The sequence below is a fragment of the Euprymna scolopes genome, chromosome 28 (genome assembly GCF_053919585.1).
Source record: "Euprymna scolopes isolate OS-2025 chromosome 28, ASM5391958v1, whole genome shotgun sequence".
Lineage (NCBI taxonomy): Eukaryota > Metazoa > Mollusca > Cephalopoda > Sepiida > Sepiolidae > Euprymna > Euprymna scolopes.
The window spans coordinates 10,824,282-10,850,137 of NC_136509.1; positions in this window are offsets into that span (position 1 = coordinate 10,824,282).

Genomic DNA, 25,856 nt, shown 5'->3' on the forward strand with positions numbered 1-25,856 from the left:
GGTGAGATTTATATTACAGATTACCGCAAAAACGCGTTAAGTATGCAGCTATTTTTCTCAATCGTAAAGATACAATTGTAGCAGATGAACTATAGATTTTAGTTTTACTAGTTACTTAAAATCAATAAATATTTATTATTTGATCATTACACCCAGCAGTGGAAGATTTTGTAAAACAAAATCAAATAATAATAAGTAAATTAAATTAATCGTTTTAGCATCAGAAAATGTGCACAATTTTTTTCCGATTCCAATGCCCATTCCGATACTCCTAAAAATTCCAATATTTTTCCGATTCCAATGCCCATTCCGATACTCCTAAAAATTCCAATTTTTTTCCGATTCCAATGCCCATTCCGATACTCCTAAAAATTCCAATTTTTTCCGATTCCCGATTCTGATTTCGATAAATCGTCTCAACACTAATATATATATATATATATATATATATATATATATATATATATATATATATATATATGTGTGTGTGTGTGTGTGTGTAAATATATATATGTATATATATATATATATATATATATATATATATATATATATAATTTACCGTGACACTCTGCACTGATGATTCCCAAAAGAAGGTATTTAATAATTATTATAATAAATAATTATATATATATGTATATATATATATATATATATATATATATATATATATATATATATATATATACAAGCTGCATTTCCTCTTTATTCTCTTTCCATCCACATTCGTCCTCCTTCCAAATAACCTATTCTTTCGCGTTGCCCCTTTTTCTTGTCTTCCTCACGTCTCTGCCTTTTTTTCTTCTTCTTCTTCTTCTTCTTCTTCTTCTTCTTCTTCTTCTTCTTCTTCTTCTTCTTCTTCTTTATTGACCATTCTCTGTTTCCATTCTCTCCTCTTCCTCCTTCCAGATATTGTTTTTTTTTGGGGGGGGGGTCTCTCGTGTTGCCTTGCTTCTCAGCCAATTTGTCGGTGGCGTCACACCTGTCAAAGTTTAATGTTAAAAAAACACTCACCTGTTTGATGACAATGGATGCCGACGTGCAGTATTTTAACCTGCTCAACCACAGGTGCAAATTCACCTACTCCTCTTCCTACCGCCAGCATGACACTCGGATAGACCCGAGTAGACCCCCGACGACAGGCAGGAAGACCAATGGCATTCTACAACAGTCACCCCAGCCAACATTTACCGACAATTAACTAGATTCGCTCTTTTACCTAATTATTCGTACTTGTACATTAGGCCTCAACGTTAAAGAAGAGAAACCCAAGGATGTTTCACATTCTCATAAACGCTAAGATATTTTTTATACCAAAACCCCTAACTTCTAGCCGTGTCGTTATTAGATAGTCTGAAATGTCTGAAATGTGTTCTGATGAACTCGTTGCCCTTCTGCTTCCTCGACGTACATAGCAACAAAATCACCTCCCTTCATTGTTGGGGTCCCTATATGCCAGATATCTTTCTCTGCTAATAGTTTCTTCCCTCGAACAGCTAGACTTTGAAATTCTCTTCCTGCTACCTACTTCCTGACTGCACTGATATGCAGAAGTTTAAATGTAACGTAAACCAACATCTTGTTAGTTTTGCCTTGTCATGGTCCCAAATAGTAGCTCGTTATGTCCAAGTGGCGATATATCTTATTAGGGATGAACGTGAGTTTAAAAATAAAAAAATAAATAAACAAGAGTGATATATTTTAAGATGTGAACATCTGATTTATTTCACATTCGAGCGTGACAGACAAACAAAATTTTATTTTATAACTTACGCGGGACATACGTATTCACGGATAATTTTACAGTGATACTCTCATTGAGGAGTTCCCTAATCATAGTTTTAGTAAACTCTTAGGACTGATTTTTACTCCTCAGCTTTAAATCAATTTAATTTTTTCTTTTACTCCTATTCACCCAAAACAAAATTGCCACTTGGACGTAAACCTGCAATGTGGGATCGCTTCTACGGGGGCACTATGTAGTTAGTTGAGCAGCAAGATGTCTGGTCGCATTATATTTAAATGTTAATACAGCCAGGACTGCAGAAAACAGCATATATTTCCACACGTCTCATTCAATCCTGGGCGACACTAGGTGTCGGGCGGGATTGAATGAGAAGTGTGGAAATATATACTAGCTAATATATAGTATAGTATATATTTCCATACGTCTCATTCAATCCCGCCCGAAACCAGGTCTTCTGCTAGTATATATTTCCGCACATCCCATTCAATCCCAAGCAACGGCGGTCTTCTGCTAGTATATAGTTCCAAAAATCTCATTCAATCCCAGACGATACCGGGCCTTCTGCTAGTATATATTTCTACACTTCTCATTCAATCCTGAGCGACGCAGGATTTCTGTTAGTATATATTTCCACACATCTCATTCAATCCCGGGCGACGCCAGGTTTCTGCTAGTATATATTTCCACACATCTCATTCAATCCAGGGCGACGCCGGGTCTTCTGCTAGTATATATTTCCATACATCTCATTCAATCCCTGGCGACGCCGGACGTACTGCTAGTACATATTTTCAGATATCTTACTCAATCCCGGGTAACGCCAGGTCTCCATTTGTATATATTTCCACACATCTTATTCAATCTCGGAGGACGCCAGGATCTGCTAGAATATATTTCCACACATCAAATCCCTGGCTCCGCCGGGTCTTCCGCTAGCAGTTCAAGTGAAGAATTCATTAGACTAGCAGTTCAAATGAAGAATTCATTAGACTAGCAGTTCAAGTGAAGAATTCATTAGACTAGAAGGCTATCTGTTATCTCTACAGTGAACGGGTGGGATTTTGCTGCTTATCGGGTTAGTGAAAGTATACACGTCGAGGAGGCACAAGTGTCACGAATTAGTCAGATCACATTTTATTAAAATACTTGTAAAACAGGCGCAGAGATGCAACATTACTGCGATGGGATGAGGGTTGGAGTTTTATTTATAGTGCGGGACCTATTAGATTAGAGACTTATCCTAGAACTGCCCATCTATGGAACATAGTAATACGGGACTGCTTCCACATTGACTATAACATTGCCGTTTTCAAGTCTTATTTAAACACATTCTTGTTAAGTCGCCCTCTTAAATTATGACCAGATGCAACGAGAGGTGGCAACAATGCTCCATGAATGAACGAATGATGCCTTTGTATAGATATCGGATACTATCAACTGAGAGAAGTTTTCTAGCATGGTGAGGGGAAGCCACCTTATTTGCTATTGGAAATAATCTCTTCGCCTTACAACACCTTTCTCACGGGATAAGCGTTGCTAGCCTTTTTCTGGTCTATCCTTATTTCCATAGGAAGTGCTAGACTGGTCACCAATCTCTGTCACCGCGCTTCCCGTAAAACATTCGGAGCAAGAACTCGTTTAATTGCCATAACTCTAAAGAACTTTATTTTTTCCCCTCTCCTAAAACCAAATAAAATTTCGTTACTGTCGTAACTCACCAATTGTTGCTACTCGACACTGACTTCTATTATTGTACCTCATGGAATAAATCTAGTACATACTTACAGGGGGGGGGGTAAAAATGATCTGAAATAACAGCAAGGGGAGACTTGATTCCAAATATATCTCATATGTTATATCGTGTCTCTTTGGAAAATAGTGTACGATTATTTATTTTTTTTACATGGAGGTCACCATTTATCAAGGCCCGGAAGCAACTTGGAGATAAGGTTTATTGCGTGTGCAGTAATCAATGAGGTAGTATCGTAGTAATCGTTAGTATTGGAGATTTGATAAAGTGTCTTACTTAAGGGAGCTATTCATCAGGAATTTGTTTACGTTAGACTTGAAGACATCCAAGTTGTAGTCAGGTGGCAAACAGGCAAAAGGAAGAGAGTTCCACAGGCGTGAACTTCTAAGAAAGAAGCTTTGTTCGTGGAATCCACGTTTTGATTTAGGCACATATGAGGAGTGGGGAAAATTACTGACAATGGTTTCAGCTAGACGGGTGTTTATCGTGAAAGATTGCGAGGGGACGGCAAAGATTGGAGCTCGGACGAGCACTCGCCATGGAAATAACGATAAAACAAAGACAGGCTCGCAAAGTCTCTTCTGTGGGAGAGAGATTGCAGGGAAGAGAAAAATGCATTCCCCACTAAGCTACAAAGTCTATTTTGTACTCTGTCAAGGCAGGATGGGCTGTTTTTTTTTTTGCAGCTCCTGCCCAGATATGGCAGCAGTACTCCATCCTTGGACGTACTTGCCTTTTATATAGATAGAGAATTGCATCAGTAGTAAGATATCTTCTGGAGCGGTAGAAGGATCCTACCATTTTTCCAGCTACCTGGGCAACAGACTTGATGTATGTGTTCCATTTCAGATCAGGAGTAAAGGTCAAACCAAGAAGCTTGTTAAAATCTGGAGCCTCCCCAAGACGAGAGCCATCCATTTCAATTGATGCCAGATGGTTGATGATGTAAAGATAGTAGCTTGGTTTTAGATGCATTAAAAGTAACTAGCCACCTCTTCCCCCACTGTACCACGCGCTCAAGATCAAAGGAGAGAGAATCAGAGAGAACTTTGTCATTTACGGCCTTTTATGTGTTGCCATAGATGCTTGTGTCATCAGCATAGATGTCAACGAATGATTTAAGTATGTGTTTTGAGAGATCATTGATGTAGATCAGGAAGAAAGTTGGACTCAGGATGGACCCATGAGGGACTCCAGCATTAATACCGTGGGCCTCTGATTTCTGCCCATCAAACCACTACTCTTATGGGCCTATCAGAAAGAAATGATTTAATAATTGAGAAAACATTTCCAGTTCTACTGTAGCTGGAAATCTTGTGAAGTAGGCCCTTATGCCATACCTTATCGAAGGCCTTTGATATGTCAAGAGCAATTGCCCTAGAAAGGAAGCCTTTGCAAGAGATTCACTAATCCTATTAGATATAACCGTTAGCACATCTGCTGTAGATCTGATAGAACGGAAACCATATTGCACGTCACTAAGAAGGTTATTTCTGCTGAGGTAATTGACTACTTCTTTATTTAATATGGATTCCAGCAACTTACTCATGACACACAGGAGATTTATTGGTCTGTACTGAGAGGGAGATGACCTGTCACCTGAATTCTTAAATACAAGGCATACTGATGAGGTCTTCCAGGGTGTTGGAAAGTACTTCTTAAGGCAACATTTAAACAGCTTTGTAAGTATGAGGGCAAGTTCTGGTTGAAGCTTTTTTAACACTGTAATTGGAATGCCGTCTGGGCCAGTTGCTTTACTGGAATTAAGGTTCTTGATTAGCTTGGCGACCTCACGCACAAATATTTGTATGTTGCATAGCATGTTGTCTGTTATAGGAGGAAATATGGGTAGTTGGTGGCCTTCGTCGCAAAGGGTAGAATTAGCTGCAAAGTTCTTTGCAAATAGTTTGGCCTTGTCTGATGCTGACGAGATGACCTCAGGTCCATTGATGATGGTTGGGATAGAATGCACGCTTCTGTTCAGGATCCTGTTTGCTATTTGCCAAAACTGGTGGGAACCAAGCCGCTGCTCAGCTGCTTTGTATTTAACGGACTGAGCATATAGCTCTCTTGCATGTTTTATTACTCTTTTACAGTGGTTGCTGGCAGTCCTGAAAGCAGCTTTAGTCTCAGTACATCTATTACGTTGGTAGCTATGGAAAAAGTAATTTCTGTGCGCGATGGCAGTCGCACATTTTGGGGAGAACCACGGCTGGCTATTAGATTTTTGTTGGAATTTTGTGGATGGTATGAATCGGTCTATGCCTACAATTAACCATTCGATCAGGTCTGATACTACAGAGGACACGTCCTTTTTAAACATGGAATGTATAGGTTGATTAGATGTGAATGTACACAAGCTATTCCAGTCAGCCATAGAGTATCGATATACAGTACGGATGGGGTTCTAGGTTTATTCGTGTGTTTTTTTGGGGGGGGTGGAGATTTGTCATGTTGAGGTTTTGGGATTTGTGGAGCAGGTCGATAGACTTGGTTGGAGCAGGACAAGCTATTCCAGTCAGCCATAGAGTATCGATATACAGTACGATGGAGAGGTACGTCTGAAGACTTATTACATTTCATTTTTATCATAACTGATACAACGGAGTAGTCGGAGGATCCCAAAGGAGATAGAACTGAACATGAACATAGCTCAGGGGAAGTTGTGAGAAAAAGGTCTAGAATGCTTGCATACTGACCGGTAGTGTCGGGAACACGGGTGGCTTCTTGAACAATCTGAGTGAGATCATAAGCAATGGGCCAAATCATGACAGAACCTCCCCTCATCATCGGTTTTATTTGAGTGGGTCAGCCATTCCACATTATGGGCATTGAAGTCATCGCAAATGTGAATGTTAGCCGAAGGATGAGCAGGCAGGATGTGGTCAATTTTCTCAGATATACTCTTAAAGATCTTTGAATATCTCCAGTATCAAACAATCCTTATACGCTGTGAAATTTACTTTATGTATGATAACTAAAGAGGGAAGATATAATATATGAGAAATATTTGGAATCAAGTCTCCCCTTGCTGTTATTGTAATCTTCCCTACATCAAAGCCAGAAAAATATCAGATATTTTGTTATTGACTATGATTGAAACATTTTATGGCTGTAAAAAAATGCCAAAAATAGGCCCTGGATAATGGATGGTCCCCTTATTATGCGACTAGATCATTAACTTTCCAACGAGCCTGTACCGATAGAAAGCGTTTGAGTAGAATATGGCTGAACTAAATCTTTTGGGCGTCTTTTTATACAACATGCCAGTTGAAACAAAAAATACCGCTCGGCGATTAGAATATATATATATATATATATATATATATATATATATATATATATATATATATATATATAATTATGACAATAATTGACAAAGGTTTTGTCTTGGAACATAACCTCCTCCTCAGCAAAAAATAGAGGGGGGAGTTTAAGACACCAAAATAAAACTAGTATTTTTATCGTAAAGGACGATGTTTCTTATTGAGTTCGTTAAAAGAAAATTTTTTTAAACAAATTTTCTTATCAAAGTCAATAAGAAACATCCGCCTTATTCTTAATGAAGAAGAATGGCTTCAAATATGACACATCGTTTATGAATTTGCGCACGAAATCAAAGTAGAATAAATAATGGGTGTGACCCAACGGGGAACGAGTATCTTGAGTCATCGTCATATGGCATGGATCCAAAGATTCTATTGTTGACTTTGGTTTCTTCGATATTTTTCTAGTCAGAGAGAAAGACATCGGATACTTAGGTGAAGAACACGTGAAGGTTTGCCAATATTCTAAGCAACAAAGATTTTTCATGGAATGATCTAGATTCGAACATAGAACACGCAGCTCGTCAGTCCGTGTTAACCAATTGAAGAGTGACGGTTATATATCTAGTATCGTATTAAAGGTGGTATATCTAGTATCGTATTAAAGGTGGTATATCTAGTATCGTATTAAAGGTGGTATATCTAGTATCGTATTAAAGTTCGAAAGTTTCTACCTTGCATTACGGAAACGATGATGGCCGCCACGTCTACCAAAGATGCGTATTATGCGCAGAACATTACTTATCCCATGCGAGGTTTCTCAACCGCTTTTTCTATTAGCATTAGATGTGATTAATAACATATTAAGAGTTGGCAAGAATCCGACAACGAGGAAAGTAATCTATTTATGATAGACTTTTAACACGAGGTGCCTTAAATAAGTTTCCAGACTTTTTCGGATGGGCAATTTTATTGATAATATACACATAAAACTCTAATCCTCTTCGAAGTAATCTCCCCCAGCTGCAATGCACTTATTATACCGTTCCAACAACTTCTGGAAGGCACCATAGAAGTCCTCTTGTGTGAACGTGTCAACGACCCTCGTCACAGCCGTTTTTATCTCCTAAATTGTCCCATAACGAAAGCGTCTAAGATCAACATGCTGTATGGGACAATAACAGAGTTCTGCTCAGAGGAGAGTTGTGCGGTCATGTCAGCTGGACCTAAATATGAATACCATTGGGCAGATGGACAAACGGTGAAAAAACCAATCAAATGTTCAGCACCCAATTATATTGATTATCTCATGACTTGGGTGCAAGATCAATTAGATGATGAAACTTTATTCCCGTCGAAAATAGGTAAAGTATCTCTCTCTATATATCTATCTCTCTCTCTCTCTCTCTATATATATATATATATATATATATATATATATATATATACATATATATATACACATATATATATATATATATATATATATATATATATATATATATAAAGGTGCCTTTTAATAAGATTCCAGACCTTTTTTGTATGGGCACTATTATTGATAGTATCTAATCCCCTTCAAAGTAATCTCCTCTAACTGTAATGCACTTGTATCATCCCAACTTCTGGAAGACCCCATAGAAGTCCTCTTGTGTGAGCGTCTGTCAATGATTCTCATCACAGCCTCTTTCATTTCCTCAATTGTCCTATAACAACAGCCTCTAAAGTTTTCCTTGAGCTTAGGGAATAACCAAAAGTCACAGGGAGCAAGATCTGGAGGGTTAGAAACTGTCTTGATGCTCATCTTGGTCAAATAGTTTGTAACAAGGATAGATTTGTAGACTGCACCCTTGAGCCAAACTTTGCGTAAATCTTCCGAATCTTCAGTTCTTCACGACTAATTGTTCCCACACTGACATAAAAATATGCACTTAACGTCTTTATACACACACAATGGTTCTTATCAATGAAATTCTTTATTTTTGGCCAATCAACTCTGGTGTTCTGACTCACTTACTCCTCCTACACATTTCATCATGCCTTATGGACTCCCTTCCTTTCTTGAATCTCTTATGACACTCAAAAACTGATGCTCAGTTCATGCAAGATAGTCTAAAAGTTTCGAATGCATAAGTTCAGTACTCATAACAATACAATTTGTAATCCTCTCTGATCCATTAGGGCGGATTGAAAATCAGATGCCTTACTTCTGGAAAACCCTTTGTATTTTTTAAACCCTTGACATCAAGTTGCTTCATACCTTGTCTCGGGCGATTTTCATAACGGGGAACAGATACTACACTTATATTGTATGTATTATTTAGATTCTTCAAACTACTGTTCTCATCTTGAGTGTCATTTTCACAACGTTTCGCAAGGACCCGGGACGAAGTGGTTAAAATTTTTGGAAAAATCAATTGTAAAAACTGATACTCCTAAAGCTTGAAGGTTTAATTCTCAGTGTGGGCGACTGAAAAAATACAATTGCGAATTACTTAGGATCTCTATCCAGTAATGGCTGATGGAATGAGAACATGCTACCCTCGTGAAGTAAATAAAGGATTAAGTTCGAAATTCCGTCCAAATTCTCAAATTCGACAGAAAGATTCCAAAGTTCAACAAGATACACCTGGAGAAGATCGGAGGTTACATCGACGGTAACGTTGTGATAATAATGGCATATATAACATTCATGTTGTACTACACAGGATAGCATTCCCATATTAATGTGTTCTACGGGCGGAAAGTTCTTGGTAAGTGTTGCATCGTCTGGTGGAAAACAATACATAGATATATAATTTTATTATTAATTATAAATCTCAGTGGGTCGTCCGAGCGTCCTTGCTTACTTGCTTGAATCTTATAAATTTTGGTTTCGGTTTCGATTCTAGCTAAATTCAACTTATATATTTTTACTTTTGATATCACAATTATATATTAGGTACAATATAATCTGGAATAATCGATGAGAAATTGACTAATAATAAATACGAAATCTGGAGAAATTAAAATACATATTTAAGCGTATTTTAATACCAAGCAACGTACCAACAGGGGGTTTAAGTGTGTGTGTGTGTGTGTGTGTGTGTGTGTGTGTGTGTGTGTGTGTGTGTGTGTGTGTGTGTGTGTGTGCGTGTGTGTGTGTGTGAGGAGTTGTTCGTATTGCCCTTTTACATTTGGCGTAGTATCCCATTCGTTGCCATTAGAGTTTGATGATGTCGCCCACTAGGCGGCGCAGCTCTTTTCTAGAACACAGCAAGTATGGCAGTTTAAATTAACTATTTTCGAAAATGTTGAAGTCGTTTATTGAGTTAATTAGACAAGGGAAATTAAAAGACTCATTAAGTTATTACGAAATCTAAGCTTCAATTAATACGTCTTCCGTCAGCGCCTCTAGTGGTAGAGGCGTCTCTTCTGGATCAAGAAAGGGGTGGTGGGAAAAACTGAAGCTCTAAATAATAAACGGGAGTTGGGGAGGCGGCAAAACTTGAGACAAATGGCGGGCTAAACTAATTCCCAAGAATGAACGTAACACTCTCTGTCTCACCCTCTGCTTCTCTCTTACTCTCCTTTTTCTCTCTCTCTCACTCTCACTCTCCCTCTCACACACACTCTCTCTCTCACACACACTCTCTCTCTCCTTCCGTTCTCTCTCTATCTATCTACATATCTATTTATTTATTTATCTATCAAGCATACACGGACGCCTCTGGACTTGTCCCATCAGCACCAAAATCAACAAGGAAAAGGTCATTTTTGAAATAACTTTTGCTTTGTTAATTGCGGTATGATGCTGGTCGTGCAGTTCTAGGCGATCTACCTTCCCAGGCTTTGCCTTCTTTATTTGAGGGGGTTAGTTTATTTCTTACATTTTTCACTATGGAAGAGAGGAAAATGTGCATCCTCATCCCAAATTTATCCATGTTGTTTTTTGTTCCCCTACACATTTATTGTATTCTTTCCTTTCTTCTATTTCTTCTATTCTTGCTGTTGGTTTTATAAGCCTATGTTCGCAGGGCCATCTTGTATGGAACCCAAACATTTCCCATCTGTAACAACTTCGACGTTTTTCTTCTCTGCAAAGCATGCAACTCTATAATATTCATGCACTAAGGAGCATGGTAGACCGATTAAGTCCTTGCTTGACTTCGTAAGAAGTAATATGACTTTTTTTTTTTATTAAAATCCACTATGTTTAAGTGCTAACGTTTAGACATTTTATAGAATTAAAATCATGTAATGGATTTGGATTAAAATTGGAATAAGAATTCTAGACATAAGGTTTAACATCATTATATATTTGTAGCGTTGTAATTACAAAAAAAAAAAACAAAGGAAAAAATAAAAATCCGGGTCGGCATTTTTCTTTTTAACAAAAGTTTTATCATATGTTACTTTACCGTCTCGAGACCACTTAAAACGTCTCTCGCTGCCACATGTTCATCTAGCCTTGTCCACCTTTCTCTTTCCTCCAACCGTATGCCGACCACATCCGGCCCATTCTCATCCTCGGCTTTACAGGTCAATATCTTCGAAGCGCTTTGTTTTTTGCCGACCATGTGGTCCATCTTTTTCTTTTTTCCTTTGTCTTCTTGCGCACACTTGCTAATTTGCATATACGTGTTTTTTGGGGTTTTTTGGTTACTGCTGCTGATAATCTCTTTGCACGCCAGCCATCCCTTGCTGCTGCTGATACTTTCCCATACGTCCATACATTTTTCACTGCATTCCACCACCTCCTTGTTGCATATAATCCAATGAACCTATCTCGCAATATTGTCATGCCGTCTCTTGTATTCCTTTTCAGCTAACCTTTCATAACTACTGACGATATGTTGTACATTCTCACCTTTCTGTCCACACAGTCGACATAGTCGAATTTTAGCCGTTTTATCAATGTGATGCTTCGCATAATTTGTCTGAAGCGCTTGTTCCTAGAGTGTACAAGTAAACCGTACACAATAACAAGTAGATATGCATCATGGTATATGTTTATTTTATATAGGCATTATTGGCTACATATGTGCATACATATTTAAACTGTTTCGAAATCCAGCATCACCAGTCCATTAGACTCACTTGGTTTAAAATGCGAATGCATAACCTTTGCCCAAATTTATATCTAAAGAAATAACAGAATAATACAAAAAAAAGAAGCAGATAAGACTAATGACTTGGTGACGCTGGATTTCGAAAATAATAATGCCTGAAAAATGTAGGAAATAATGTTTGTATAAGTTATACCATAATACATATCTACTTGTAGTTGAACAGTATTTAATAAACACCAGAGTTTCATTTGATTAACTTTTAGGAAACCACAAAATCCTGTGTATAAATTAAGAAAATATACGATATATATTTCTGTGGAAATATATTTTTTTATAATATGTACCAATCCTTATTTAAGAAGCTCAGTGTAATTACAGAGTGAATAAATGATAAAAGACTATATTCCAAAGTACATAATGTTGACCATCTTATAATTCATTCCTTTTATTCAGTTGACATTTACAATTTATGATAGTATCTGTTTCGTAGCGCAAAATCTGTCAAAAGGAAATAAAGCGCGTTTTGACATGCGTAAAATCCGAAAATTGGAAGAGAAACTGTAAATACCTTTTAACATGTTTTCATTACGCATACGGATTGATTATTGCTATTTTTCCGATGAGTTAAAGGCATAATAGATTCACTGATTAATATAATAATTAAGTGATTGATTTTACGCTACGAAACAGATACTGTCAAGAATTGTAAATGTCAACTGAATTAAAGGAATAAATTATAAGATGGTAAACATCATGAACTTTGGAATACAGTCTTTTGTCATTTGTTCACTATATATATATATATATATATATATATATATATATATATATATATATATATATATATATATATATATATGAAAAAGTCTATATTTCAAATTTCAAGATGTTGTCGAGCTTACCGTTTAATTTTAAAAATAAGTTAAAATGTTCAATTCTTGACATGTGTGTGTGTGTGTTTTACTATTAAAAAAACACAGAATATATGTCAACCTACGTCACGGTAATATATATTGAGCGAATTTCTAACAGCATTTTGTCTAGTTTATTATTTATAACACCTTTTCCCGAACTTACCGTGTTTAAGAGAGAGTTGGCCGCCATTTTGAATTTTCCAATACATCGGTAAATACTGCATGTTTTTCGAGTTGAATAAACATGTTACATTGAATAAAAACACGAAAATTATATCCAGTTTGGTAGAAAAGTAACTTATCTTGCCTTTGATAACATTTATTTGTTATATATTTGTTTTTTGACAACTTTTTCAGATCTATGTGTACAGTAATACAAACCCAAAAAATAAACCCCCTTAATTCATTGCATTTCGAGGCTAACTGCTTCTCATCAGCAGAGTAGAAGGGCCAGAATAATACAAAATATAAATATAGATATAAACTGGCGTAATCACATTTAGATATGAAATTTGAATAAATGAATAGTATTATATGGAAAATGATGATGAAAAGCTTTCAGACTCGAAATGCCATGGGCTGAAGAATTTTTTCTTTAATTTTCCCTTTACGTTTCCTTATTGCTTTGATGATATAATAAAGTTATATATAACTTTTATTGATCTTTTATTTAATATATATGTGTGTGTGTGTGTGTGTGTGTGTGTGTGTGCCGTTTTTACGACCCAACTACCTACCTATGTAGCTATTCAGGCCACGCTGTAATTAAAGTTATATATATATATATATATATATATATATATATATATATATATATATATATATATATATATATATATATATATAGTGTTTTTCGTTGTGTTTACTGTAAAGCTTTCAATATTTTGTCGGTACGTTGCAATTCATTCGCCTTTGTTTTGTATGCTGTGTGTCTCCATATTTCTTCTCGTTTCTTTTCCTCCTCCTATTTGCAAAGATGGTCGATAAGAATTGGTTTACTCGATTTGATAAGGCGGAAGAGAAAGGAAGAAAAAGAAGAAAAGAAAAACGACGCCGACGACAACGGCATCGTCTGCTGCTTATCTTTCGCCTTCTGGATTTTTGAGGGACCAAAATTGCTAGTGAAAATAATGACATATGGCTGTCGAGTAAACAGACCTCCACTAACCGTTTTGTTTGTTTTGCTAGCAAGGATTATTTTCGTTTACTGATTCTTCGCTTTCAATTCGAAATATGTTGCACAAGTTTCCCACCCAACCAGATATTCACAACATGGAGAAGAAAAAAGACAGAATTGTTTGCAGCTGTTAAATATGGCGGACATTTCATTTAATTCCATACTAACTGGATTAAAAATCAGTTTAGTTTGATTTTAAACACTCCCTTCTTAGAAAAAACTTTCCCAGTTGACCTTCACAAATTTTTTTTTTTTTTCAGAAAATTTAGATATTATACGTCCGAGGCAACGCCGATTAAGGTAATACCAACTTTATGGTGATTTGTTTCGCATTTTCTTTACTTTTAGCTGGACCTACAAACGTACAAACACTGCTCTTTAGATGATAGATTTAATAATAATAATAATAATAATAATAATAATAATAATAATAATAATAATAATGATAACAACAACAACAACATTAATAAATTTTGATTTCATTTATGAACGTCTCCCTGGAAAGGGATGGGATTCATTCCAAGAGGATTTCCCTAAATCCCGGCTCCAAACACGGAGCTTCAAAGATCAAGGGTTTCCTAAGGCTGTTTGTGGTACCTACAATAGCAGAAGTCTGAAGGCCGCCTAAAATTTCAGAGATTTGTAGTTTTTTTCAATTGTCCTTCCATACTACTCCTAGCGTTCTTACTACGATCGGGATTATTTGTGTTTTAACCCCGTGTATCCGCCTTATATCCAAGGCCAATGGAGCATGATTGCCCCACTCCTCGTTCTCCTTCTCTCTCACATTCCTGCTCCAGGGCACTGAGAATCTACGATCTGACAGTTTTTTGAGACCTTGTCAATGACGACCAAATCTGGACGATTATGTTCCAATTGTTTGGTCGTTATGACACTTTCGACCCACCATAGCTCTACCTTGTCATCATCACATTCTCTCACTTCATCAGGCACCTCCTCAAACTATTTTCCAGCACATTTCACCCCAACCTTCTTACAAACCTCCCAATATATCCGGAGTCCCATGCGATCGTGTCTTTTGCGGTACTCTCTCTCTCTCTCTCTCTCTCTCTCTCTCTCTCTCTCTCTCTCTCTCTCTCTCTCTCTCTCTCTCTCTCTGGGCCAATCCACTGCATCCTGCTGCAAGATGCTCAATTGACTCTGAGGTCATACCACAAATCCGGCATTCTGCAGCAACTTCCTCTCCTAGAACCACTTTTTCGAACAATTGTGTTCCTAATGCTTGCTTGCTTGCTTGCTTGCTCCTGTGCTGCACAAACAAAAGCTTCAGTACTCTTAGCCAGATATCCAGCTCTAAACCATTGCCACGATCTTTCATCAGCCACTTCTGCTATATCCTGGAAGAACCTTCCATGTATTTTCTTCCTAGCCAGTTCCTCTGCCCTTTCTCTATCCATGTTTCACATAATCAGCCTTGGTCTCACATATCTTCACTTCATTGGACACAATCTTAAGCATCCACTCCCCACTTCTAACCACATGCTCCTTCAACGATATCTCCTCCGTTCTAACACAATCCTTTATACTTTTCAATCCTCTACCACCATCTTCTCTCTTTTGATACAGCCTCGCTATGCTACTTCGAATGTGGAATATACCAAACATTGCTAAAACTTTTCTTGTTTTGATATCAATCGTATGCAAATCCTTGTCAGACGATTCTAAAATTCCCGCACTGTATCTCAAAACACTGACTGCCTATGCATTCACTGCTTTCATTAGGTTTCCTCCATGCAATTTCGACTTCGCAATTAGTTTCACACTTCTAAGATACTCCTTCCTGACTTTCTCCTTCATTTCTCTGTTCATGATGCCTACACCCTCCAACATTCCCAAATACTTATACCCTGTATCTTCTATTTCTTTCATAATTTCCTCATTTGGCAGCACTATTCCATTCGAATGAACCTTTACTCCCCTTTTCATCACCAACATCGCACATTTACTAATCCCAAACTCCATCCCGATGTCTTCCGAGTATGTCCCTACGATCTCTACCAGTCTCTCCACTTCCTTTTCATTTCTACCGAATCATCCATAAACAGGAGATGGTTGAGGCATCTTCCATCAGATCCAAAGTTATACCCCAGTTTCTCTCTCTTCAAGAGGATGCTTAGTGACATCATTATCATTACAAAAAGAAGTGGCGATAACGAATCTCCTTCCTCCCACGTTTAATGCCAACCTGCCCCATCTCTTCTCTGTTTGCTGTCAGCACCTTTTTTCATTGAGCCATACTTGTCTCGAAAAGCCCTACCACATTCCTAGCAAACTTCATCATCAATAGGGATTCACGGATCCATGAATGAGGAACCATTTCATAAGCCTTTCTGTAATCGATTCATGCTGCACTCAGATTCCTCTTCTTCCTCTTTGCATCCTGCATTAATGCCTTATCAATCCGTAGTTGCTCCTTGGTACCCCTCGAGCCTTTCCGACACACTTTCTGTTCATCAGAGAAAAACACCATTGCTCACAAGATTTCCATAATTTTTTTTTTCCGCAGCGATTCCAGTAAACAGTTTCCACATTAGTGGTAGACATGTAATTGTTCTATAACTGCTGGCATCTCTTCCCTTTGCATGATCTTTCCAAATTAGTGTTGTCCTTCCCTTAACAAGCCAATCAGGGACATCTCCCGACTCTACGACCCTTTGCAGCGCAGCAGCTATAGGTGAATAAAGCCATTGAAACTGTTTGAACCAGAAGCCCATCACTCCATATGGACCAGGTGCCTTCTAGTTTGTCATCCCTCGTATGCCTTAACGTCATCGATAGTTATCTCGACTTTCTTCATTAGCTGCATTACTGATAGCCTTTCTCTAATCTCTCCCAACCAGCTAGCCTTCTCATTATATCGCCCTTCGACAGACCAAATCTCACTCCAGAACTTCCTTACATTATCTGCATTTGAAGTGTTGTTATTTCCCGCCTGTTTCTACCATTTAGTTCTTTATACAGTTGAGATTGATTGTTCTGGAAAAGGTTGTTCTGCTGGAACGCAACACCTTTTCAAAATAAAATTCCTAATTTTCATACCACCAGTGTGGACCTTCTCTTTCAACATTGTTAGAACGGTCATCGTTCCCTTTTCCAGCAATCTATACTTCCTTTCAGGCTCGTCCTTGGTTTTCTGTCCTAGTTTAACTCCTTATTACTTCGATTCTACCAATGTCTTTCCGGCATCGTTTAATGCTTTCTTCAAGCCGCCTCTGCTAGTGTGGCCTTCTATCCTTCCTTTCTCTCTTTTTCTTCTGTAATAAGCCAAGACGATTCGCCATAACGTATGACGCTGCATACAGAAGCCTGTTAAGTTCCGTAATCGATATGTTCTTTCTTATGATGTTGTGAATTACTCCTTGAACTATTTTTACCTCGCTTTTCAACTTCCGCATATCTCTTTCCTCATGTTTGGAATATCTATGATCTAGTCTCCAAGAAGAACCTCTCTTAACTTCTGAAGTACTTCTTTTTCTACAGAAGTCAAAGCTCGAACTTCATCACCACTTCTCCATACATCTGCTTCTTCCACTGGTTCCATTGTCTTAGAGTCATTGATCTCATCTGCCTTAGATCCTTCAAACTCCTTCTCATCACTTCCCCTAACCATAGGATTACATTCCTCCTCAGTTGCCCGCCTCCCATCATTTCTTACATTTTCCTTCTGCCTTTCCACTCTCTCAGAGCTTTCATCGGAGCTAGTTTCATCAATTTTACTTTCGCTATTCATTTCATTCATTACAATCCATTCAATCTCTTCTCTTTCAATCACAGAAAGTAGGTTGTTATTTTCGCTCCTCCTCTTCTCGATTCCCATTCTTCCTTACTTTTCGGATATATCCACCAGATTTGGTACTTCCACTTCTTACAAAGCATTCCCACAGTACTCTTCTTTCCCCATCCATCCATGGTTTTTGACATTTCCTGTTCCAACTCCCTTCGTGTGTTGGGACCCTTTCTGCCAATTCTCACTGCCCCTACATCCACCCACATCCTCAGAATTTCGAACACCTTTAACTTCCGGTTTCGATGGCAATGTATCAGAAGTGTAGTATATTCGCTGATTCTCATTCAATATTGGACAACGTCGAGTCTCCCTGCTAGTATATATGCATATGTACAGCTAGTATATATATATATATATATATATATATATATATATATACTAGCTGCTACCAGGTCAAAACAATATACGTCATGCATCTCCTATGACGTCATCTGCCATGACGTCATATATGCGATATATTGCGAACAAACATACAAGCAGAAATACGATTTTATATGTTATTTTATCTTGCTTTTTACAGTGCCTCTCACACCGACATGTGCTTCACAAAATTCTGCCATTTCTGTAAAAATCTCTTACGCTACCACAAGGCCACACGTCCATGTCTTTCGGCTCATGCTTTTTGATCCTCCATACTTAGTGCATTTTTTCTCCGCTTTTCTTTTCCTTTTTTTTCTGTGACGTCACATCGCGCATCGGCTCGATCATTTGCATTTGTGTCATGCGGCTGCTGCTGCTACCAGTATTTACATTTATTACAGCATGACATGTAAGACGTGTCTTCAATAAGTTTCCAGACTTTTTTCGTTTGGGCAATTTTATTGATAGTACACATATGAAACTCTAGTCCCTCTTCAAAGTAATCTCCTCCGGCTGCAATGCACTTCTTGTAACGTTGCTACAACATCTGGAAGGTTTTATGGAAGTTCTTTTGTGTGAGTGTATCGATGACCCTCATCACAGAATCTTTTATCTCCTCAATTCTCTCATAACGAAAGCCTGTAAGGTTTTCCTTGAGCTTAGAGAATAACTAAAAGTCACAGGGATCAAGGTATAAAGTATAGGGTGGATGAGGAACGGTCTTGATTCCCATGATCTTGGTCAAATAGTCTTTACAAGGATGGATTTATGTATGGTTCATTCGCTCAAATCTTCCGCATCTTCAGTTCCTCGTGAATCATTGTGTGCACAGGTTCCATATTAACATCAGACTTTTATAATTGTCCCTGTAGACATGCGACGGTCCTTATCCATGAAATTCTTTATTTGGCCAATCAACTCTGGTGTTCTGACTTCTTTACTCCTCCATCACATCTCATCATCTCTCACAGATTCTCTGCCTTCCTTGACTTTCTTGTGTCACTTAAAAACTGATGCTTAAAGCAGTCTAGAGCACTCCATATGTTTTTGTGGGATTTTGTCAAAGTTTCAAAATAATATATTACATATCATTCTTCTAAAGTGTCTTAACGTCCAGATTGCATTTTCTTTTAATTCACCAGCTGTGACAATCAGGTTTTAGAAGTGTGTATTCCAATTCCTGCTGTAGCTCTTTGTTTGAACTTGAAATCACAAAAATTGGTCAGTCATAAGATTTATATCAATAATGTACTGAATTTACAAGAGTCTACAACAATTTTAAACGCCCCTACAAATATATTATAAATGCCCTAGATATATATTGAAGGCACCTCGTAAGCACATCAAAGCGTTTTTACTTGAAATAAAATATTAAATCGTGACTAATTGTAAAGAAGCACAAATAACTTATTCTCAAATGGTGTTTCCACAGTCGAAAATGACGATAACACGGGGTGGGGGTTTACAAGAGGAAGCAACCAGTCGCCACTTTTAGGTGTTCATGTATGACACGAGGCTTAAACTTAACACAATTACTTGTGAAAGAGATTTTTTTTTCAATTAGCACAATGCATTAGGTTGGTCGTCCATCGATATCTTGGGTTTCACAAAAAACACTGGAAACTCAGCTCGCAACATCCGGTGAAGAAAAGGTGTTCTTTGAGTATATGGAGATTATTTTTCCTCGTCGGATGCGGAGTACCACGTAGAAGTGTGCACGCATGCGCATCAACTCATTCGTATGTTAACCATTTAATTTTTGTCGGAAATATAATTTCCTTTAGACATTTATATATTTTTGTATTATTTTTCGTTATTCGTCTCCTCTTTGATGAATCTTATTCCAACTTTTTTGCATGGATAACTATAAGCAAACAAGGCTCATAGTTTTATAAGAATAGTAGACGACCATTGTTCAGATTCTATTGTTATTCTTTTACTCCTCTCTCTCTCTCTCTCTCTCTCTCTCTCTCTCTCTCTCTCTCTCTCTCTCTCTCTCTCTCTCTCTCTTTATATATTTTTTTTTTTACATTTTCACCCTAAACAAGGCACATTGACACTTTGGTGCAGGGGGCTACTATCAGGGGCAACAACTACTGAGGTACTATGTAGGGATTTGGGCAGCAAGATGTTGGTTCACGTTGCACTTGAACTTCTGCACGTCAGTATAATTGGGGAAGCAGGGACCTGGAATGGAATTCCAAAGTCTAGCGGTTCTGGGGAAGAAACTACTGGAGTAGAAAGATCTTTTACATCTAGGGATTTCTACAGTGTAGGGTGGGATTTTGCAGCCTGTCGGGTCTGTCGAGGGTGTCTATGTCATGGGGACACAAGTGTTTGCAGTTCATCAGAACATTCACCATCAAAATACTTGTAGAACAGGCAGAGGGATGCAACGTTTCGTCGATGGGACAGAGGCTGAAGCTTAGATGCCAGTTCAGGGCCTATCAGATTTGCGACTCTCTTTTGAACCTTGTCAAGGAGCGAGAGACTAGTAGCCGATGCACCAGCCCAGATATGACAGCAATACTCCATACATGGGCGAATGGTTGCCTTATAGAGGTACAGGATACTTTCGGGTGTTAGTAGTTTTCTAGCACAGTAGAGAGAGCCCAGCTTCCTTGCAGCGGCCCTGGCAATGCCCTCAATGTAATTGTTCCAACTCATGTTTCCTGTGAACGTTAGGGCAAGGAGCTTGAAAGACGTACTCTCTTCCTTTTCTTTCTTTATTGTTTCTTTGTAATGCCATAAAATGTGTTGGACCAGTGTTTCTTGAGCAGGGCAAAGGTTTTTCACTGAACACTAACAAGATAATTTCGAAAATAAAAATGAAAAACATTCATTTCAAATTTTAACTTATACTTGTTCATATACAGTTGTTCTATATGTTCATGTTTACATACATTTTGTTTTGTTTTTGATTAATCAATTGTTGCATTTTTTTGATGATTTTGTTTTTCGTTTTCATGAACCATCCTAGAACTTTTTATATCTGCAGTTATGCATCATATTTATTTTTATGCATCATATTAATTTTTATGCATCATATTTATTTCAAGCAAAAAAAGTCATTTTACACCCAAGCTAACAAAAGACATCTTATAATATCTGTACATATACTAGAAAATAAACGATGCGAACAATTGGAAAGTTTCGAGATGTTATTGACAAAATATAGACCGGATAGCACAACGGCCGGAATATTGCGCATAGAAGCCCATGAAGAGCAGAATGGTCTAATTCCTTGTAAAAATATATGAATAATAATAAAAAAAATCTTAGATGAGTTATATAGCCAAAACAAATATTCATATATATGTATGTATATGTGTGTACAGCATTGCACTATTGGGCTATCTAATAAAGTATTTTGTATTATCTATCTATCTATCTATCTAATAAAGTATTTTGTATTATATATCTATCTATCTATCTATCTATCTAATAAAGTATTTTGTATTATATATCTATCTATCTATCTATCTAATAAAGTATTTTGTATTATATATCTATCTATCTATCTATCTATCTATCTATCTAATAAAGTATTTTGTATTATATATCTATCTATCTATCTAATAAAGTATTTTGTATTATATATCTATCTATCTATCTAATAAAGTATTTTGTATTATATATCTATCTATCTATCTAATAAAGTATTTTGTATTATCTATCTATCTATCTATCTATCTATCTAATAAAGTATTTTGTATTATATATCTATCTATCTATCTATCTATCTATCTAATAAAGTATTTTGTATTATATATCTATCTATCTATCTAATAAAGTATTTTGTATTATATATCTATCTATCTATCTAATAAAGTATTTTGTATTATATATCTATCTATCTATCTAATAAAGTATTTTGTATTATATATCTATCTATCTATCTAATAAAGTATTTTGTATTATATATCTATCTATCTATCTAATAAAGTATTTTGTATTATCTATCTATCTATCTATCTATCTATCTAATAAAGTATTTTGTATTATATATCTATCTATCTATCTAATAAAGTATTTTGTATTATATATCTATCTATCTATCTATCTAATAAAGTATTTTGTATTATATATCTATCTATCTATCTATCTAATAAAGTATTTTGTATTATATATCTATCTATCTATCTAATAAAGTATTTTGTATTATATATCTATCTATCTATCTATCTATCTATCTAATAAAGTATTTTGTATTATATATCTATCTATCTATCTATCTAATAAAGTATTTTGTATTATATATCTATCTATCTATCTATCTAATAAAGTATTTTGTATTATATATCTATCTATCTATCTATAAATGTGAAGCTGTCATGTTTCACGTCTGTGCATGCGCAGTCGTGAAACATCAGAGCTTACTTATGTTAAGAATAAGTAGGTTTGAAAACGCTTTTTAAAATTCGTGACGAGCTGGTCTAATAGTTATAATACGTGACTCACTGCCTTAAGGTTTTGGTTTCGATTTTAGCTCGAGTATAGTTTTATTCAAAAAAAGTGAACTGTTTAGAAAAAAAAAACATGTGCATGTCTCAGTTTCTTTCTGCTTTTTTTATTTAATTTATTTTTTTTAATGGAATTTAAAGTTACGTTTAATACCTATTGTATTCCTTTTTATAAAAAATAAGAATTCTGCATCAGTTAAAATATATTATTTATGCGTATTTTACGACCGGGCAACGCCGGGCGGTCTGCTAGTTTATTTATCTATGAATATGCGAATGCGTGTGTGTGAGAGGAAAATTCTCAACCTATATACTCAACGAATTTTTTATTTACAAACTTGAAATTTGATATATAGGATATTTAGAAATATGGTTAGCTTTAAAACCTGATACTAAATGACTGATTATTTGGAATTACCAACTGGTATATATGAGTGTTCTTTGCTTGCCCCGACGTTGTTTTCAGACTTATATTTGCCATTGGACTCCAGCAATGACGGTTCAGAAAAAAGTGTGGTTGGAGTGCATAACGCTTGCTTCACAACAAATGCCCGAGCAGACCCCCCTACCGGAAGTAGCCATTGTCTCGAGATTGAACAGAAAACTCTCTCCCTTATCCCGGTATCTATCTATCTATCTATTTATCCTCCCCCCCCCCTCTCTCTCTCTCTCTCTCTCTCTCTCTCTCTCTCTCTCTCTCTCTCTCTCTGTATATAAATATATATATACACATACATCGGTCTCTCTGTGTCACTGTTTGTCTGTCTGTCTCTGTCTCTTCCTCTCTCTTTCACTATATATATATATATATATATATATATATATATATATATATATATATATATATATATATATATATATATATATATATATATCGTTGATGCCCAAAAATGAATTTCGGTTGAAATGTCAAACTAAAAACTCCAAAAATTGTCAGAAGGATTTCTTGAATTTTTATCCGAATATTCCGTTCGGTTCGGTTGTCACTCCTTATATTTGTCCGTGGCAAACGAATAACGTCCACGCCTCTGCACACACACACACACACACACACACACACACACACACAACACGCACACACGCATACCCACACACGCGCAAATACCAAAAGAGGCAATTGTACTCTTAACTACGCTGTTTCAGCAAAGGAATTAAGTGTTGGCGTAGGTGGACAGGAAATGTTTAGTTTATTCTCTGTTCCCTGTACAAAATTTTACAAATTCTGGAGCAGAATGTTTCGAACTAGTAAGACACGGATCCTTCTACAAAAACCAAGGTTCCATGGGGACAAGCGCATACGACCTTTTGACATAGACACACACATAAATAAGAACTCACGCACGCATATCTGTAAAGAGGTGGCCCTGAATACCTGCGCACACTAGTGAACAACAAATTAAACTATTACAGAAAACTTGAATGTCTACTAGACACCATCATCGAGTGCGTAAAAGCCTTTCTATACATGAGTTTGTAAGGATAAGCTTTTCATTACTTTTTTTACGAATAAAGCCTAAGGTTCAAAATAACATAGTAATCGCTTCCCCCAAAAATCGCTGCCCAATATGGCTGCCCTAGACGTTGAATATTGCAACATCTCCAAGTGATGTTGTCGATAGGAACATCAGTAAACTTAATACTCCACCAGACTAGCTGAATTCTTGTGATAGAATTAAGTAAAACCAAGAGACAGTAACTGGCATAATTAACCGATCAATTAGTGAGAAGTTAATTAATGTTTTTACATTAAAATTTGAAAATACAAAAGAGAATTTAGTGGAACGCACGTATCTCATGCAGAAATTAAGTATTAGATCCAAGAAGGTAGCTTTTGGTTTCTGATTGAAATTTGATTGAAATAAACTGAAACAACGAATACGAGGTGCTTTTAATCAATTTTCAGACTCGTTCATATGGGCAGTTTTATTGATAGTACACACGTGAAACTGATGATGTTTGTTTGTTGAACATAATTTTTTGTGATTTTGTTGGCATTCGTTTCTCCTCGATATCTTTCTATCAAGAATTCTTTCGAGAAAGATATTGGGTGCTTACGGAAAGGACCACGCGTAGGTTGCCTACGTCTGTAAGCGAAAGTATTTCTGTGAAAGGAACTGGGTTCGAACTTGGCACACGTACAAGATGTCTTCAATAAGTTTTCAAACTTTTTACCTACGGGTACTTTTATTGATAGTACAAACATGTAACTTTAGTCCTCCTCGAAGTAATCTCCTCCGGCTGCAATTCACTTTACCGTTCCAACAACTTCTGGAGGGTCCTCATGGAAGTCCTCATGTGTGAGTGTGTAAATGAGCCTCGTCGCAACCACTTCCATCTCCTCAATTGTTTCATAATGACAAGCATCTAAGGGTTTCCTTGAGCTTAGGGAATAACCAAAAGACACAGAGTGCAAGGTTTGGACCATGGGGAGGTTGAGGAACTGTCTTGATGCCCATCTTGGTCAAATAGTTTGTGATCTTCTATAAACATCTTTGGGACAAACTTCGCGCAAATCTTCTACATCTTCAATTCCTCACGAATAATTGTCTGTACATTTCTAAAACTGACATGAAACTCTGCACTTATTGTCTTTATGGACACACGACGGTTCTTATCTAAGAAATGTATTATTTAACCAATCAACTCTGGTATTCTGACATACTTACTCCTCCCACATCTCTCATCATCCTTCACATACTCACTGTCTTTCTTGAATCTCTTATGCCACTATCAAAACTGATGCTCGATTCATGCAAGATCGTTCAAAAGCAGCCTGAAGCATTCCATACATTTCTGTGGCATTTTATTGCATATCGTTCTTCTAAAGTGTCTTTCCGTCCAGATTCCAGTTTTGAAATTCACCAGTTATAACAATCAGATTTTAGTAGTGTGTATTCCAACTCCTGCTGTAGCTGATCATTTGAACCGGAAATCATAAAAAATGGTCAGTCATCTCATAAGGTGTATAGCAATAACATACTGAATTATCAAGAGTCTACGACAATTTTAAATGCTTATACAAAAAGTCTGGAAACTTATTGAAAGTACTCGTGTGAGTATGTCAATGGCCCTCCTCATCACAGCCCCTTCATCTCCTCAGTTGTCTCATAACGACTGCCGCTAAGGTTTTCCTTGAGCTTAGGGAATAACCAAAAGTCACCGAGAGCAAGGTCTGGACTATAAGGAGGGTGAGGAACTGTTTTGATGCTCATCTTGGTCAAATAGTCTGTGACAAAGATGAGGGTAATAATAATAATAAGAAGAAGAAGAAGAAGAAGAAGAAAAGGAAAGAATATGAATAATAATAATGCTATTAATAATAA